At 43.4% G+C, this 17,746-nt stretch overlaps 1 long non-coding RNA gene across 4 annotated transcripts in view; it reads left to right on the top strand.

Moving 5' to 3' along the window:
• LOC128328098 (uncharacterized) overlaps nucleotides 1-17,746 on the top strand; it is a 52,057-nt gene that overhangs the window by 14,216 nt on the left and 20,095 nt on the right. For all 4 annotated transcript variants that reach the window (XR_008309001.1, XR_008309003.1, XR_008309002.1 and 1 more), the window contains exons 2-5: nucleotides 4,985-5,143; nucleotides 7,394-7,480; nucleotides 10,579-10,614; nucleotides 11,251-11,366. This is a non-coding gene — a long non-coding RNA (uncharacterized LOC128328098). The remainder of the gene's footprint in view (nucleotides 1-4,984; nucleotides 5,144-7,393; nucleotides 7,481-10,578; nucleotides 10,615-11,250; nucleotides 11,367-17,746) is intronic.

The raw sequence follows: 17,746 nt of genomic DNA, 5'->3' as shown, positions 1-17,746 counted from the left end.
ATGTGCATGTCGTGGGAGATACTGGGGGAAAACAGTACGTACGCCACTACACTGTTTGCTGTTATGCTGTTAAACAAAAAGCCAGTTCATTTTCAACTGGATTGTGGAGCCACCTGCAATATGCTGCCATTGTGACTGGTGGATGGACAGGCTGAGATTGAACGCTGTGACCAATTGCTTATTATGTACAACAAGAGTACCCTGAAATCAGTGGGCAAATGCAGAATTCAGGTTCTCAACCCAAAGAATAATAAGCTCTATTGCTTAGAATTTGTTGTTGTGAAAAAAGAGGACTACAGACCACAGTTGGGGAGTAAAGCTGTGCCAGCCATGCAGCTGATCCAAGTACAACATCAGACTATTTTGAATGCAGTGCAGACCAGTGAGCAGAACCATCCAGCTGCCTTGAAAATATAGCAGATACTGCAAGAGTTTGGAGATGCTTTTCAGGGTGAAGGATGCTTGGCAGGAAAGCTGAAACCTGAAGCAGATCCTAGTGTAGAACCAGTGAGAACCTCAAAGTGGAGGGTTCCTCTAGCACTGGCAGAATCACTGAAGCAGGAACTTGCCCGCCTACAAGAGCATTTTCAGACAGCAGCCTTTACCACAGGTTTACTGTGAGGCTTTACTGTGGGTTTGAATTTGCTCCAGAAAACTGATGCAAAAAGTGGATTATTTTTTTTTACCCCGAACATAAATCGGGCTACATTCCAATGCCTAATGAAAAATTCATATTGTGTGTGGAGTGCTCCCCGATAGCTTGTAGGGACTTCAGGGTAAATCTGGCCAATATGTGAATGCACACCCTCCATTCTGGAGGAGAAGCAAGCTAAAAGCACCATCTGGAAATGCTCCAGGTGAGAGGCATAATTGCCCCAGTAGATGCAAGCACAGTGTTGATCAACAGCCTCAGGAAACACTCAGGAAAACTGTTTTTGTATTTATTCTAAACCCCTAAACAGAGCACGAAAGCACAGTCATTATCCACTACCAACTATTGACATGATATGGGGTTTATCCTGAGCGGAAGTGTTCTCATCATTTTATGTAAAAAGTAGATTCTGGTATATAGAACTGGACACAGTTTCAAGTCATCTGGCCACTTTTGCAGCTCCTTGTGGCAGATATTGTTGGTTCTATATACCAAAGGGTATAAGCGCCCATTGTGTTCCAGAAATGTTCCAGCACAAGCTGAACCAGGAACTAGAGAATATCCCAGGCCTAAACATAATTGCGGATGACATCCTAATTGTGGGATAAGTTGATACCAAAATAGATGTAACAAGAGATTATGACCAAAAATTGAAGAAAAAAACATTGGTTTTTGGGGGGGAGTGATGCAGAGAAAGAAATATAAAACTGAACTCAGACAAGGTCAGACTAAGACTAAAGGAAGTGCCTTACATTGGGCATCTGTTGACTGCAGAGGGTCTGAAAGTCGACCCAGGAAAAGCTGAAGCAATTCAGAAGATGCCAAGGCCTGTGGATGTGAAAGGAGTCCAAAGATTCTTAAGAATGGCAAACTACCTACCAGAGTTTTGCAAAGGACTAGCTGATCACTGTGAGCCACTCCAGCAGCTGACAAACAAAGAGGTAGGGTAGGAATGGTCGGAATATCACCAACAAGCATTTAAGGCAATTAAAGATACAATAGCCAAGGCCCCTATATTGAAGTACTACAGTACAGATGAACAGGGTAGCCACCTTCGGACATACCTTGAAACTGAGGGTCCAATGGACCCACAGTTGCTTGACGTCCCCCGGGGCAGTACCAGTTGATTATGACTCTCAGTCTGCGAGCTGGCAAAGGGGGCGAGATTGGCTACGCGGGCTTCCTCTGAGCCTGGACGAACAGCCCACGCCCGTCAATACAATAGAAGCTGTTGGAGGAGCTTTCTGCCTTAACTCTGGTTTGTGCTATTCACCCAATCCAGATGAAACAATGGAGCCTCCAGACCCAAAATTAGGTGAGTGAAACTTAATTGCAAGTGAGGATTCCATCGGAGGTTTGGGGGAGAAATTGGGGTTGCGGTTGGGTCCTGCAACCACAGTTCTGATTATTTGGATGTCATGGGGTGAACTTGAGGTTACTTTGCCTCAGGTTTGCTGTGATATCTGAAGATGGCCCTAGTGTTGCAGTGTGACACATCTGAGTCAGCACTAGGAGCTGCCCTGCTACAGAATCAGCAACCAATAGCATTTGCCAACATAGCACTGTCAGAAACAGAAAGAGGTTACACACAGATTGAACAAGAACATTTGACTGTACTATTTGGAATGGAACGATTCCATCAGCTCACATTTGGGCAGATTGCGCATGTCCAATCAGACCATAAGCCTCTGGAAACAATTATGCAGAAGCCATTACTGAATGCCCCAAAGAGGCTTCAGAGAATGCTAATGCAACTACAGAACTATGATGTGCATAACCAACACCACTAAGGCAAATATCTTATCCTCTTTTGAATTGTTATTGTTAAGTTCCCTTCAGGGGCGTAGCAAGGTTGGAGTGGGCCCAGAGACAAGATTTTAAAATGCACACACCCCCTCACTGAAGCTCAGCTCGCGAAATAAAGAAATCTTAAATGAGGCTGAATAGTGGTTAAAAAAAAGCACACACACAAATAAATAAATAAATAAATATAACACCTATGTGCCACAATAGAACATCATCCTAAATGGCGTGGCTGGGGGAGTCAGTCATGTGATTTGCCTCTGGGGGCCCCCCAAGGCAGTGGACCCCCAGACAATTGTCTCCCCTTGCCCTATTATAGTTACGCCCCTGGTTCCCTTCCTTCTTTCTTGTTTTTTTAAGGGTTTCTTTTGTTAATGTTATAAGAAGGAAAGATGCATCAATGTACTGTATGTGGAACTAAGTAGAAGAGGTGGGGTAGCCATCAGGAACAACAACACAGCAACACAGGGGGAAGATACAGATAGAAGGAACAGCTACTTCTAGGAAGTGCTTGTTATTACAGGATGGCGTAGGAGCAGGAGGGACTCGGATGTTGAAGCTGACTTATCTAATAAAAGACTTTTGTTATATACTCCTGCTTGATCCTTTAATGAATGCAAACCCTACTTGAAACATAAGCCATTGCAGAATAATAATAATCTGCATTTTTCAAGGCTTACAATTCCCCAATGAATCTAGTAAGAGGATAATCCTGAACAAAATATTACAATGTTTGATGCTGTTTTGTTACATGTGTGCATTAGAGGGTTGCTGCATGTGTAGTTCCTAAGGCTAGAAAGTGTCACCCAGCAGCTGGAGCTATGCTCTCTTGCTGACTCAGAACTGGATGGAGCTTTCTACTAGGGCTGTAGTAAAAGGCCCCCAACTCATTGGCCTTTGAGAAGGCTGTGCACAGGGCCCCTTCTTTCAGTAATTTTAAGGAGTGGGCTTACGCACAAATGTGAAGTGTTCAGCCATTTATTAAACCAGAATTTGCATTCCCAACTGCTACTGAGTGCCATTCCCCCCACCCTCTCCAGGGTTTATGCACAAGATGCCAGAGTAAGGACAGGGAGCATTGCCTGTGTTCTGATATGAACTAGGAACATAGGAAGCTGAATCAGACCATTGGTCCATCTATCTTAGTATTGTCTATATTGACTGGCAGCAGCTCTCCAAGGTCTCAGGCAGAAGTCTCTCCCAGCCCTACCTGGAGTTGCCAGGGAGTGAATCTGGAACCTTCTGCATACAAAGCAGATGCCGTTTTAGTATATCTAATGAGAGTTTGCTATATGAGGAAGTTGAAAGCCAATCTCAGAGAGAGCATTGCAATGCTCCATGCACTTCCTCTGGTGTTGTGGGAGCGTGTGAGCTGGCTGTTTGGCTGGTCTGGTTCAAATGCGAACTGGATTCAAGCTGGCTTGGGCTTAACCAAACTGGGTACAGTCAGGTTCGGCCATTGAGCCGGCTCGTGGGCCAGCTCAGGGGTTATACTTGTAAAAGTGATTCCCTAGCCTAAGAAAGGGGTGATAGCGAAAAGGTTTTCCTTTACCTTTAGTTTCCTACCACCCGGGGTGGTGGAGACATCATAGGCCATGGTGGGGGCTCCTCTAACCCCTCCCCACTGGCCCCCCAAATGACAGGCTGGGCCAGCTGCAGCTCAGTTTGAGCCTCCATGCATGTGCAGATGCCACAAACTGGGCCGCAGCCATCCCAGTCTGTCATTTAGGAGGATGGCAGGGAGGCTGGAGGAGCCCCCACGGCCTCCGATGTTGCCGCTGCTGCTGCCACCCCTGCCATCCCCACCAGCGGGAAACTAAAAGTAAAGTATTCCCCTTTTGCTGCCCCTCCCTTTTTAGGCTAGGGAATCCCCTTTATTTGTAAAGGGGAATCTGACTAGGAGGGATACCCCGTGAGCCAGCCCTCAGACTAGTTCTTAGTGGTCCAGGTTGGACTGGAACCCCCATTTGGGGTTTCAGACAACCCAAACCAGGACGGCTCGATTCAAGACAGCTCGCACATCCCTACTGTCTTGTGGGTAAAGAGTAGAGAAAAAATGTCTCTGAGCAAGCATTGCTATTGCTGCCAGGACCATGAAAAGTAAGCAAAAGGTGATGAAAGAGTGGTGGAGGCTTTCATGAACAGTTTCAACACCTCCCACCCACCCCCTCCAAAAACCCAGTTTTTCAAACAGAACATGTTTGCTAGCAAATGTATGGTTCATCCTTGCTTTCTGGTGCTGGGAGTCATGTACACAGCACCGGTTTGTGCATGTGATTGCTCAATAAGCCGGGGAAGTGTGTTTGGAAGAATGCTTCCATGCACATATGGCCCAAGCTGTATTGATGGTTTGGGCTGTCTAGGACCCCAATTACATTAATTGGTGATATAACATTCCTGAGCAATCTGAAAACTAAGCAAGAGAGTTTTTACTGAGTATTAGTGTTGAGGTTCCTTTGCTCGGCATAAAATTGGCTTTGGCAAATAGAGTCCTGCTTGACCACTGATAATTCACTCTCCTTCATTTAGTTGTTGCTGCTTCATTTCCTGCTTTCCATGCACCATTGATGTTGATCGAATAGGATGGTTGTCTAGATGAGTTCCTGGGAGCAATCAGCAGTCAATTGGTGTGGATATTAAACAGCTGCTGTTAGAAGAGATGGGCACTAACCGTGAGTTCAGAGGAAGGTAGGTTTACCTCAGTCTCATGGAACCAGTAGGTGCTCTTAAACATAACGTTAAGCTATTAAATCCTTTTGATTTCAATGGCATTTAGACACCTAACTTCCTCAGAATTATGCTCAGTGTTAGATGGAATCAAGTTAGAAATTGAATGCAAAGGTTTATGATGCCACTGAGAATGCATCCGAGGATAATTATAACACATGTTTATTTTGTTTGCTTATTACATTTGTATTGGGGGGATAGAACTAGCATTAATTGGATTTAGGAGCCATTTTGGTAGTTTGGAGAGCCCCCAATTCATTTATATGCTTTGGAGGCTGGTCCACTTGGCTTTTCCCTGATTTGAAAGGGGTTGCTTCAAATAAGGACTGAAACCTGGGCCCCTACTCCTCACCACTTCCCAACCCCTGTATTCACTTGTCAGAGTACTCAGGAATCAGGACAGCAGCAGCAAGGGAAGAGTGGCAGCCCAGCTTCTCTACTCAAAAAGCTTCTGTAGGAAGGTTTAAAAAAAACAATCTCCTCAATACAGGAGGCCTTCTTTATTCCTTGGGATTCCTTTCCCACCTGTTTCCACAAATAATGGAACTGTGAATAAAGAGTTACCTTAACCCTACGGGGATTGGGGGAGGGGGGTTAGATTTCTAAGCACACTGAAGTGTTCTGAAAATCACAAGAAAATGCATGGAGGAGCTCTCCTACAATGTCCCCCAAACTTCCAAATCTTCTGATTTTTGTTCTTTTTTGAGGAAAAGAGCCACAAATGCCTCAGCACCACAAAATGGTAGCAGGAAATGGCATCAAAAGTCATTTCCAGCTATTCAAGAACTGCAGATAGACAGAAATAAGCCTATTTTCGCCCTGCAAAGCTACGAGGACCAACGAGGGCCACCTGTATGGGAAATCTGCAAGATATTGGAAATTGTAGGGGATTCTTTTCATCTTTCATGAGTGCTGTCTGACCTGTCCTTCCTTTTAAATATTCACCATGCTTCTTGTTATTTATAGGACCATAGACTGAGGTTTTAGTTTAGCACTATCTGTACTGATCCTTGTACATGTGGCAGATGAATATGATTTTACATAAATGGGAATGTTTAGAAATAGACAATAGATTGTGTCCATCACAATTCTCCTGCTAATATTCATTTTCTGAAGATTTCTTCCCTCAGTACTTCGTATGATCTATATTATTCTTTCAGTTATTCTTGTTAGCTATTCTGGCCAGTAGCCAGTGAGTGCAGGCACTGGAAACAGACATCTTATTAAAAGAGGATTAGACAAATTTACAGAAGATAAATAGCTACTAGTCACAATGACCAGACAGGATCTCCCTGTTCAGAGCAGTGTGCTACTAACTACCAGTTGCAGGGAGCAACAGTGGGAGAGATCTGGTCAGAGGCTTCTTGCAAGCATCTGACTGGCAATTATGGGATGCCGGAAGCTTTGGTCTGATCCATCAGGGGTCTTCTTATGTTCTTAGAGTTAGTTCATGCTTCACAATCTCTGTGTCTGCTAGGGATGTGCATGGAACAGGATTTGCGTTGCGTTCCAAGCTTGGAATGGAATGCAAATGCCTGGAATGTTCTGATGGAGCAAGCTTCGAACATTTCGAATGTTCCAAGTGCCATTTTGGAGCCTTGTTTTTCCCTTGCTGACTGGTTTGGGCACTGGCTTCCAACTGGCTTGTGAACTCCTTGCTTCTAGACTGGCTTGTTATCATACAAATAAAATTGCTTTGTATGATAATAAGCCAAACAGGAAGCAAGGAGATCACCAGCCAACTGGAAATCAGTGCCAAAACCAGTCAGCAAGGGCATAGGCATAGTATTTATTTTGGTGTTTATTTCAGCAAGGGAAAAACAAGCCTCTAAAATGGCACTCGGAACACTCAGCTGACTCAGAATTGGGTCATTCTGTTCCTAGCTCGAAACAGGCCCTTCATCTGAAGCGCATTCTGTTTCACACTCAAAACATTCAAAACGGCCCGTTTGAAGTCAGACCGTTTAGAGCTCAAAACATTCTGAACATCCCTAGTGTCTACTTGCATGTTTAGTCACTGCTATTTGTACATGGGGGGAAACTGTGTGTGCAGTCAAATTTTAACTTGTTGTAACTGTCATAGCAAATCCCATTGCTGAAGAGCCAAGTTTTCTTTCAATTTTAAAAGAAGCTTGCTTCTTTGACAGAAGGAACTGCTTTGGCAGAAAGAAGAAATGAAGCTCTAACTGTGTGTGCTTGTGTCTCCCTCAGCCATTGCCAGCCTTGGAGAGGAATCGAGATGGTTCCTGTGAAAGCCATGGATCCTTACAAAGAACTGGCTCGTTAACTAAAAGTGATGTAGGAATAATTTAAGATCAGGATTTGTTTGTTTTTAAAAACAGAAATTCATTTTTGCTTTTCTAAATAGATGTTGTTGCATCTAGAGCCCCAGTTTAATCTCTTGTTTGTCAGACTGTTCATACAAACTGTTTCTATCTGCTCTGCATTTCATGCCTCATTTCTAACAGTGTTGTGAATTTGATTTCTCTCGGGTGTTCTCTTAACATCCCAAGCCACAAGCCAGTTAAATCAAAGTACTGAAAGTCAATGGGAATAAATCTACATACATCTTAATACTATAATTTAACCAGATTATGTGTCAGAGTGGTTATAAGCAAGTATTGACCTATGTCCACTGAGGTCACTATTTTGTAAAGAAAAGCTATGATTCACCAAAGTTTTTCTGAATGTCCAACCTGAGATGACTGTTTTGCAAGAATTATCCAGGCTAGACAATGCACTAAACAGAATATTTAAGTAAGTACTTCAGTATGATGAAACATGTGCATTGGATTATGTGCACATTACACAGGTTACCAGTGCATAAGACAATTTGGATAATTATTCCAAACTAGTGCAAAGAGAAAGGTTGCACTCATTACAAAAGTTTGGTGCTCTATGATGCTTCACAACCGCTACTGGAAGACCTTAAGAACATAATAACAGCCCTGCTGGATCAGGCCCAAAGCTTATCTAGTCCAGCATCCTGTTTCCAGATATTCTGAGAAGATATTCTGAGAAGCCCACAGGCAATAGGTGAGGGCGTGCCCTCTTTCATGCTGTTGCTCCCTTGCAACTGGCATTTAGAAGCATCTTGCCTCTGAGTCTGGAGGTAGCCTATAGGCACATGAATTGATCTTGATTCAATTTGTACCCAAATTGAATCACCCTGATTTGTTTTGTGCCCAAATCTGCCCCCTCATCCCAGATTTGATTTAGATTTAATTGATTTGGATTTGGGTTCTGATTGATTCAGACCACTTATAAAGGTTCTAGGGGCACCAAATTTGGGTGGCGGATAGGTCCTCATCGGTGCCACCTACCACCCGAATTTCAAGGCAGTGGGGCACTGGGTTGATTTAGTCTCTCTTTAGAAACTTCTGCTGTCCACCCCACCAATCTCCAGGCAGCAATTCGTGTTAAATCTGCTTCTCACAGCAATTGCTCATGGAGTTGCTGCTCCTTTGTTCCACATACAATTCTATCCCTGATTAAAGAGTCTGTTAGTGCTCCAAAGTTAAAAGATACAGCTAGTTTCCTTAATGCAGCGACATAAGCATCCAGACCCTCTTGTCCCACTGTTTCATTCTGGTTTTGAAGGCAGTCTCCATCTAGTGCCTGTAGTGACTGTTCTAAAGTAGAGCCCATACTGCGGCCAAGGCTAGGTCCAGATACCGTTCAAACCCTCCATGCCTGGGCAAGACTGGGTGCAGTAAAATCCAGTGGACACGGAGGTTTCAGGCTTCACTCCATGCTGTTTTATTTGTGCCTGCCTGCTGCACTGCCTCTGCTGGGTTATTTTTCTAAACCACTGCCACCATCTTTCAAGTGCGGTTTGCACTCCTTAAAGGATCAAGCACGAGTATATAACAAATGTCTTTTATTAGTGGTCAGCTTCAAAATCCATCTGAGTCCCTCCTGCTCCTACTCCATGCTGTAATAACAAGCCCTGCACAGCGGCTGTTCCCTCTGTCTGTATCTTCCCCTTGTGTTGCTGTGTTATTGTTCCTGAGGGCTGCCCTACCTCTTACTTAGTTCCACATACATTGAGACAGCTTAATTCAATCATATTCACTAAATCATTAAAAAAGAATTTTTAAAACAGTGCAAAATTGGCAATGAAGTACAATCTCTGTGTTTAATATCCCCAGTATCAGGCCCATCCTTTGGGCAGGACGACCGGGGCAATTACCCCAAGCCCTGCTCTCCTCCAGACCCCACACTCTCCTCTTGCAATCATGCTTTCCTGACTGTTCCCGAGCCGCCTGAGCAGCTGCCTCTCAGGAGGCATGTGGGCCAGGAGGAAGAGTTGTGTGGCCAGTTTGCCCCATGCACAGGTTGTGCCTGCACTCTCTCCCCGGGCACACTAACCACGTGCAGGGTGAAGCTGCTTTGAGCAGTGAGGTCGAGGAGACCCTGCTGCTCTGAGGCGGTGTGTGGCTGGCAGGCTCCATGCACACACACACTACAGACCATGGCCACTTTCTCCTGAACCCCCGCTATTGCAGCTGAGCGAGTGTCTGCCACTCGGAGGAGGTGGGCTTGTAACCCACATGCATTCTTTCTCCCCACCAACCACCTGCAGATAAACAGCCTTTTCCCTGTCAGGAGCCGAGCAGGGTTGCCACTGTTTAGAGGCATGCGGGTTGGGAGGAAGCACCCACTAGAGATATGCAACCTTAAATCGATCACCCTCAAAATAAATGGCCTGATTAAGGGTTGAAGAGATTCACCCGGTTTGACCCAAATTGATTCAGGTGATTCAAGTGCCATTTTAGGCTCTTTATTCCAGGGGCAGTTGGTCTACCAATTGGGGTCAGGGGGTAGATTAGCCCTCCACTCTGGATTTAGTTCTACCAGGTAGACCCATGCTCCAAGGCAGGTAGAAAGTCAGGAGCAGAGGGCTGGTCTACCTGCCAACCCCAATTGGTAGTCCAGCCCTCCCCTGAAAAACAACACCTTTTGAGGCCAGTTTTTCCAGGTCTCCCCAGAAAAGCAGTCCTCAAAATAGTGCTCGAATCACTCAAATTGATTCATGTGATTCAAGGTTGATTTGTCAGGACAGCCAGCCAAGCCAGCTGTTTTTGATGAATCAATTCGAGTTTTTGTGGTTCAATTCGAGCTTGAATAAAATCACAACATTTAGTTTGTGCACACCTCTAGCGTGCACATCCCCCGCCCCCCATACACCATCTGCACACTTTCTCCTGGTCTGAGGTGTCACACACAGCAGCGCTGCACACCAAAAAACATTTCTGCACCACCCATCCATCCAGATTCTTTCCAGATCCATCCCATCCATTTATTTTTTGTCTGTTTGTCTTTGCTTGCTGCTCCTGTGTTTGCTGTCTGCCTCATCCTGCCTGCCTGACTGCCTGTCTGCCCGCCATCTGCAGTTGCTGCCTGCTGCTTGTTTGTGCTTGTAGGCCCAGGTGAGTGTGGAAACACATTTATCAGCAGCTTGTAAGGAGGGAGGGTGTTACAGTGTCCCCTCTAAAGTGTGCACATGTGCACACACATACACAGTTTTTGAGGTCCACTCAGTTAATTTTACATCCCGCTCGGATTGAATCAGGAAGGCCCCACTCAGAATGCACGTGTGCACACACTGCCTTGATACTGCTGCTCAGAACAAAACTCATCTGTGCACACAAGAAAACAATTAGAGAGAATTAGAGGGGACATTGAAGAGAGAGTTGTTTGCTTGCTTCCTGTTCTTGCTTGTTTCTGCAGCCTAAGCTTAACTATGGCCAGTGTGCATCTGATTAGCATCAGCAACTTGTAAGGAGGGAGGGTGGTGGATGGGTGAGGATAGATGGTTGCTCGCTTCTTGCTCTTCACTTGCTTGCTTGGTTGCATCTGCAGCCTAAGCTTAGCCATGGCCAGTGTGCCTTATTCAGAGGTAGGACAATTAATTTGGGGGTGGGGGTCGGTGGCGAGAGTCCTATTTGTTCTGTGATAGAATTTCTGGGATGGCTATACAGAGTGAATTCTATAGTGTCACTGCATTTTCTGCCACGGGGAGAGTGGGCTGAGCTAGAGCCTTTTTGCCTGCTTTTTACTTGCAGGGAGAGTATTTTTTCAAAGCACAATGTGAGACAGTCTGAAAACTTACTGGACTTGTTCTGAAAGATTTGAGATGGTCCTGCAAAAGACTCAAAATGGTTTACATGCATAGCAAAAGGTAAGAAAGTATACACATTATGTTATCGGTCAGTATGATTCAATAAGCAGAGCCAGGGGCGTATCTAGGGTGGGGTAGGCAGGGCACGTGCCCTGGGTGCCACTTGAAGGGGGGCGCCATTTTTTAAAATTAAAAAAATAATAATAAATGGCCACCAAAACAAAATGGCCACCACGCATGCTCTAATGGCCTCTGTGAGGCCCTAGGCCATGCCAGGCCTCACAGAGGCCATTTGAGCATGCACGGTGGCCATTTTGTTTTCAGCGGCCATTTAAAAAAATATTTTTAAAATGGCCACCGCACATGCTCAAATGGTCCCTGCGAGGCTCTAGAGGCCAGCAGGGGGAGGGGGAACTTTTGCAGACACGCCCCCCCACAGCCTTTAGGAAGCCCCATGAAGGGGCTACAGAGTAACAATTTTTTAAATTAATATAATATAAGTCACTGTACACATATTTAGTTTGGCACGATGTACAGAGAATCAGGGTTTGTGAATACTGAGCTGAAGCTTATGAGCTAGGATTGTATTCATTTGCTCTACTTTGCTTCTTGTGATAAGTGAGTTAAATGTGATGTCTTAATAATATGACTATTAATGGTGAGTTTGTCTTTGAATCAGTGTGAAATCCTTAGTATTAAGACCCACTGGGAGTTTCTTGCTCTCTTTCTATAATTTTAACTGTCTTTCTGAAATACTAGAATATATTCCAAGCAGTGACACAGTTTACTCTGCATATCCTTTAATTATTTTCAGAGTATCTGGGAAAAGTCAAATTCTCCATTTATTTTTAAAACTTATGTAAAAGTGATGCTACAATGCGTAGTAGAGAATTAGAAAGGCACTTCTGTTTAGTTTTCCAAGTACACCTCCATATAGTATTTGGGTACTTCATGAGCCCCAGCATACTGAAATTTGTCATTTTCTGGCATTTTTTGGTCTGGCTATGTCCACTGCTAAATATTTTTTGAAAGATTAAAAGATTAACGAGCTTGACTTGTATTTTTCAGCTGATATTATGGGAAAGTTATCTGAAAGATGGGTGTCAGATGTTTGGATAGGGGGCACCATTTCAGTGCTTGCCCTAGGTGCTATTTTCCCTAGATACGCCTCTGAGCAGAGTGGACATGCTTTATGAGGAAATCCTTTTTCTGTGTCTTCATAGCATACCACCATGGCTAGCACTAGCAGAGACAGAGACAGATGGAGAAAATATGACTCAGGAGCAGAAAAAGTCAAAAAAGGAAGACAGCATAACTCCAAAATGCAATGAAAGGTTCTTTGGGAAAAATTCTGATTTACAAATGTGCTTCAGTAGCTGAGGAAAAGATTGAATTAATGGACTCCAGTGATCACAATAGCACTGTAGATCCTTCTGCCACACTCAGGAGGAGAACAATAGTCCAGAATTTGCACAGCCTGCTGAAGTGGACAACTCTGCTAACTTTATATCTCTTGAAGATCAATATGATCCAGCCAATTGGCCAGATTTACTTGACAATAAGTCAGCAGACCTTTTAGTGCAAAGAGGGCCTACCAAAATATCTGGTTGTGCCTATGTTTTTCAGAAGAATTCTGACAAGCAATGGTTTTCAGAAGACTTTTACAGAAGGAGACTGCCCAATGGAGAAAGAGTTGAAAGAGAGTGGGTGATATATTGGAAGAAAGCCACTGCAGTTTTTCTTGCTTCTGCTGCAAATTGTACAGCTCCAGTAGGGCATGTGGATTAATAAAGGAAGGCTGTAATGATTGGAAGCATTTCAGTGAGAGGTTGAGATTTCATGAAGTATCCTGAGCATGGATTAAATAAATGGGTTGAAATGAAGAAAAGATTGTCTGCAGTGAAGACCATAGATGAGTCCTTACTGCGAGAAATAAACAAGGAGAAAAAACATTGGCAAGCAGTGTTGATATGCCTTATAGCAGTTGTGCATTACCTAGCTGGGCACAACTCTGCATTTCATGGAACACAGGCAAAGCTTTATCAGCCTGGCAATGGTAACTTTCTAGGACTGATTGAAATGTTAGCTAAATTTTATCATACAATGCAAGAACATGTCCAGTGGATCATGAATGAAGAATTCCATGACCATTATCTTGGACCTCGTATTCAAAGTTAGATAATGTTGTTGATGGCATTGTAGGTGAAGGAAGCAATTCATGAATAGGTGAAGTCTACAAAATACTTTGCAGTTATTCTTGACTGTGTGTCTGATCTGAGTCATCAAGAGCAGATGTCCATAATGCTCCATTATGTTGACATGACTTCTGAAGAAGTGAAGTTAACAGAATGATTGATTTTCTTCAAGTTCAAGACACAAGTGGAGAAAGACTAGCAGAATCTATCATATATGCACTAAATGGACTTCGTCTCCATTTTTGTGATTGTAGGGGGCAGGGATATGACATTGGGGCAAGTACAAAGGGCCAGCATGAAGTGTACAGGCATGCATCCTTCAGACCAACTGCCAAGCCTTTTTCACTCCATGAGGCGGTCACAACTTAAATCTAGTACAGGGAGTAAGGGGAGGGGGCAGGTTTTACTGCAGATTTACTATATATTTGCAGCTTCAACAAAATAGATGGCAAATATTGCGAGCACATTCTCCATCTGTAACTCTGAAGCCATTATTAGAAACTAGGTGGGGATGTTGAGTAGAGAGTGTAAAAGCAATCCGTTACCAGACAAGTGGTATCAGGAATGCATTGCTGGAAGTAGCAGAAGAATTGAGAACTCATTAGCTAGAACTGATGTAGAGTGTTTGGCCAACTATGAACTCGAAAAAATTGTATTTTTGTTGGCAATGGTTGTGTCGTACGACATTCTTTTTTTGCTGAAAACATGATGAGCCAGTTACTTCAGTCCCAAGAATTAAAAATATATATATGATTAAAAAAATAAGAAATGCAGCTTGATGTGGCTATCACACACATCAGTATCATTGACTTTCTGCAGAAATACACAACACTGGATTTGCTTGAGCCAAGAACACAGCAACTGAAATAGCATCAAAAATGGATGTTGAGCCTAAATTCAGAGAAAAAGGCTGAGGAAATCAAAAGAGAGAACAATGTGTACCTAACACTGAAGAGGAGCTAGAGATTTCACCAAAGAAAGAATCTGAAGCCAGCTACACCAGGCCATTGTAGATCAAGCGCTCATGTAACTGACAACACGATTCAAAAAGATGCAAGGTATGCTGACAACTTTGGTTTCCTGTATGATTTGAAGAAACTCAGAGAAATGCCAGAAGATCAGTGAATCAAACAGTGCACAGATTTGGAGAGTGCATTGTTGGATGGAGCGTCTCACAATATTGATGGTAGGGACCTTTTCTCGGAACTTCATGTGCTACAAGAAATCATTCCTGAAAGAACAAGAATGGCACTTCAAGCCCTACAGTTTCTTACAGCTCTAGGGGTCAGTTCCCTCCCTAATGCAGCAATAGCATTCAGGATTTTGCTAACAATCCCTGCCACATTGGCTTCTAGGGAACAAAGTTTTTCAAAACTAAAATTAATCCAAAATTTGGATGGCTTTCTCTTTTTTCTTCCAGCTTTTTTGGCATAAGAAAGGAACAAGTGTTCACCTCAATTTTCAGAATGCCATGAACTTAGAATTATTCTCTGTAACCAAGGACGTAATAGCCTACCTGGCTTGAACCCATCCATCTGCGTTAGTATATGTCCAAGATCACCTGCTAGTCAATTGGACATAGGCATTTTGAACAACTCACCTGACTCCAGTCGGCAAGGGGATCCACAGGGAAGGCATGAGAATGCAAGGGGCTCAGGCAGCACTCGTGCCAGCTCTGCTACAGATCAAGCCCAACACCATCCCTAAAAAGGGGGCTCTTTTTCTCAGAGCAGTGATCTTCACTATTTTTCAGGTTAGGCCACTCTGCCCAACAAAACAAAACAAAAATACCAGCCTTTCAAATTGCATGCCATTTCTCACAGTGCTACCTCTGCACAGTACTGCACTGCTCTCAGAGCTGGGAGTTCTATCTTAAGATAGATGGGTACCCTTCCCAGCACTCTATGTATGCCTTCCAAGATGGTGCAAGGGCTCAAGAGGACTCCATTCCCCTTAAAGGAACTTACTGGCACTGGATAAAGTGCAGCAATGCATGGTGGGAACTGCCACCTCCACATGGTGCTGGTGGACTGTGCAGGGTTTTCAGTATTGTCCAAACTTTCGCAGAGGTCCAATAAACAATTAGTCAGGGAGCTGCACTTAGGGTTGATGGAAGCTGCCACTGGCACCTGGGTCTTACAATGAAGAACACTGCCTTGGAGTTTTGGATGACCCATAATTATGGGGGTAATTTTGATCCTCTTATGGGAGGGTTTTCAATGTGGTTTTCATCTGAGATCTATTTAATAGTTGGATGTAGTGGCAAATGTGTAAATCTTCTTTTTCCAGGATCTGGGGTGGCGGGGGGAGTCTTGACCCTACCCTTCCATTCTCTCATGAATACATCAGACCACGTGGGAACAGATTGAACAATAACAACTGTTAATTAGAATAAATGAAGAAGGAGATTGAGGATGACTAGAAATGAAGGAAACCCACTGAAATATTTTGAGTAAATCATGCATAAAAGAGTACCAAAGATGCATAGAAGACAGCTTTTACACTCTGTAGAAGTTATAATGAAACTCATAATAAATTAATAATTATTAATAATTAATCAATCATCATGAAAAGGCAGACAGACTTTTGTGGCACAAATGAGAGTTTATAAGTTGCTTGGTGCATTTTACTGTACTAATAAATGTGGCTGCCATAAAATATGCCAGGATAATATGCTAAAATAATACAATAAATATGCAAATATGCCATACTTCAATACTTTCTGATAGATGGTAGAACAAATTCTAATCTATCAGCCGTTGTAATTACAACCTCCCACCTATTAAGAAATACATTAGAATACTGCTAATATAAAAATAATTGCCTCGGTGGAGCAAACTTCATATCACAGCAGTGCTGTTTGCTTATTTTCTTTTTTTATGAAAATTTTGGTCAAAACAGTATGGCATATATGATTGCAATCTGGCGGTGGCTGGTGGAAGAATAATTTCAGCAATTAAATACAATTTTGTAAACTTCTGAAGAGAAATTACCTTTCAGATGACTGCATTCAAAAAAGAAGCATGTGGCTTATTACACCTTCCTAGTAGTATTATCAAACAATTAAATTTTAAGAAATTAATAGCTTTAGTGTCGGTTGGCAATTGTTGACTAACTAATCAAAACATTGTGCTGGTTTCTTAGGAACCATAGAAAGAACACTGGTATTGAGGCACATCACATAGCGGGTAATGTTCACAATGCAATATAAAGTTTTCTCTAAGCTTTGGCATGCTATTATGAGTCACAAATAAAAAGTATATTGCCCCCGCACCAAATAAAGACATGGGTTTAAATTTGGAAGAACTGGACCACAACTTAATTCACTGCAAATGTCAATTATCAAAGGAGATTGGCACTCCTCTAGGGGGTGGATCATCAATAGTTTGGCACTCCAATATTGTGGAGAGCCACAACACTTGTGGGAGATCAACTGTTGAACTCGCCCATCTGTGAGCTTCTCACCTAATTTTTTTATAGATGATTGCACCCTGGCTCTGAACATCTATATGGTCCAGCTCTTCTTAGCTGACCCGAAGATCAAGGTATCCGTGGGAAGCCTCACCCCACCCCAATCCGGACAGCATTTAAGGTTGTCAAAGCTTCCATATGAATAGAGAAGTCCCAGCCATAGCTCCTGAAGCCAGACAGAATCTAGAGAATGACTAAAATTCCTAATTATACCAGAACACATACCTTTGGGTTTTCACTGTTAAATTGGCCTATGCATTCTCAGACCTGCACTGCACCTGCTTGTTGTGACCAGGAAAATCTCACTTCCAAGGGAGAACACTGTGAGATAGGCAAAAAAAGAGCCCCTTAATTTGTCCAATTATAGGGAGGACCAAAAAAAAAAAAAATCCCACCTGCCCCACAAAAGGACGTCCAGCAAAGCCCACACTTTGCTCCAGGATGGGAGGGAGGGTTGCTGCAGCAAAGCGGAATGGATGAGCTGGCCTTGGAATGGGTGTCTGTCCTGTGCACCCGGACTCCTCAGCCAGTGGCTAAGTCCCAAGGGCCTCATGCTCCATTGTGAAGTCTAGCGAGGTAAACCAGCAGCACCCTTGATGCATTTTGATGGTGGCAGCATTACACAGCATGCTTCAAAGGATTTTGCCTCAGTTAATTTACAATGCCAAAAATTAAACTAGTCTGTAATTATATTCTGACATTTCATCTGTCTGGCATAAAGAAGTGTTATCATGATCCCCTGCTTGCAAGTTATTCGGGCCTCATCTTCTAGTT

The sequence above is a fragment of the Hemicordylus capensis genome, chromosome 5 (assembly GCF_027244095.1).
Source record: "Hemicordylus capensis ecotype Gifberg chromosome 5, rHemCap1.1.pri, whole genome shotgun sequence".
Classification (NCBI taxonomy): domain Eukaryota; kingdom Metazoa; phylum Chordata; class Lepidosauria; order Squamata; family Cordylidae; genus Hemicordylus; species Hemicordylus capensis.
Note: the sequence above shows the minus strand (reverse complement) of the source record. Positions and strands in the feature narration are given on the sequence as shown.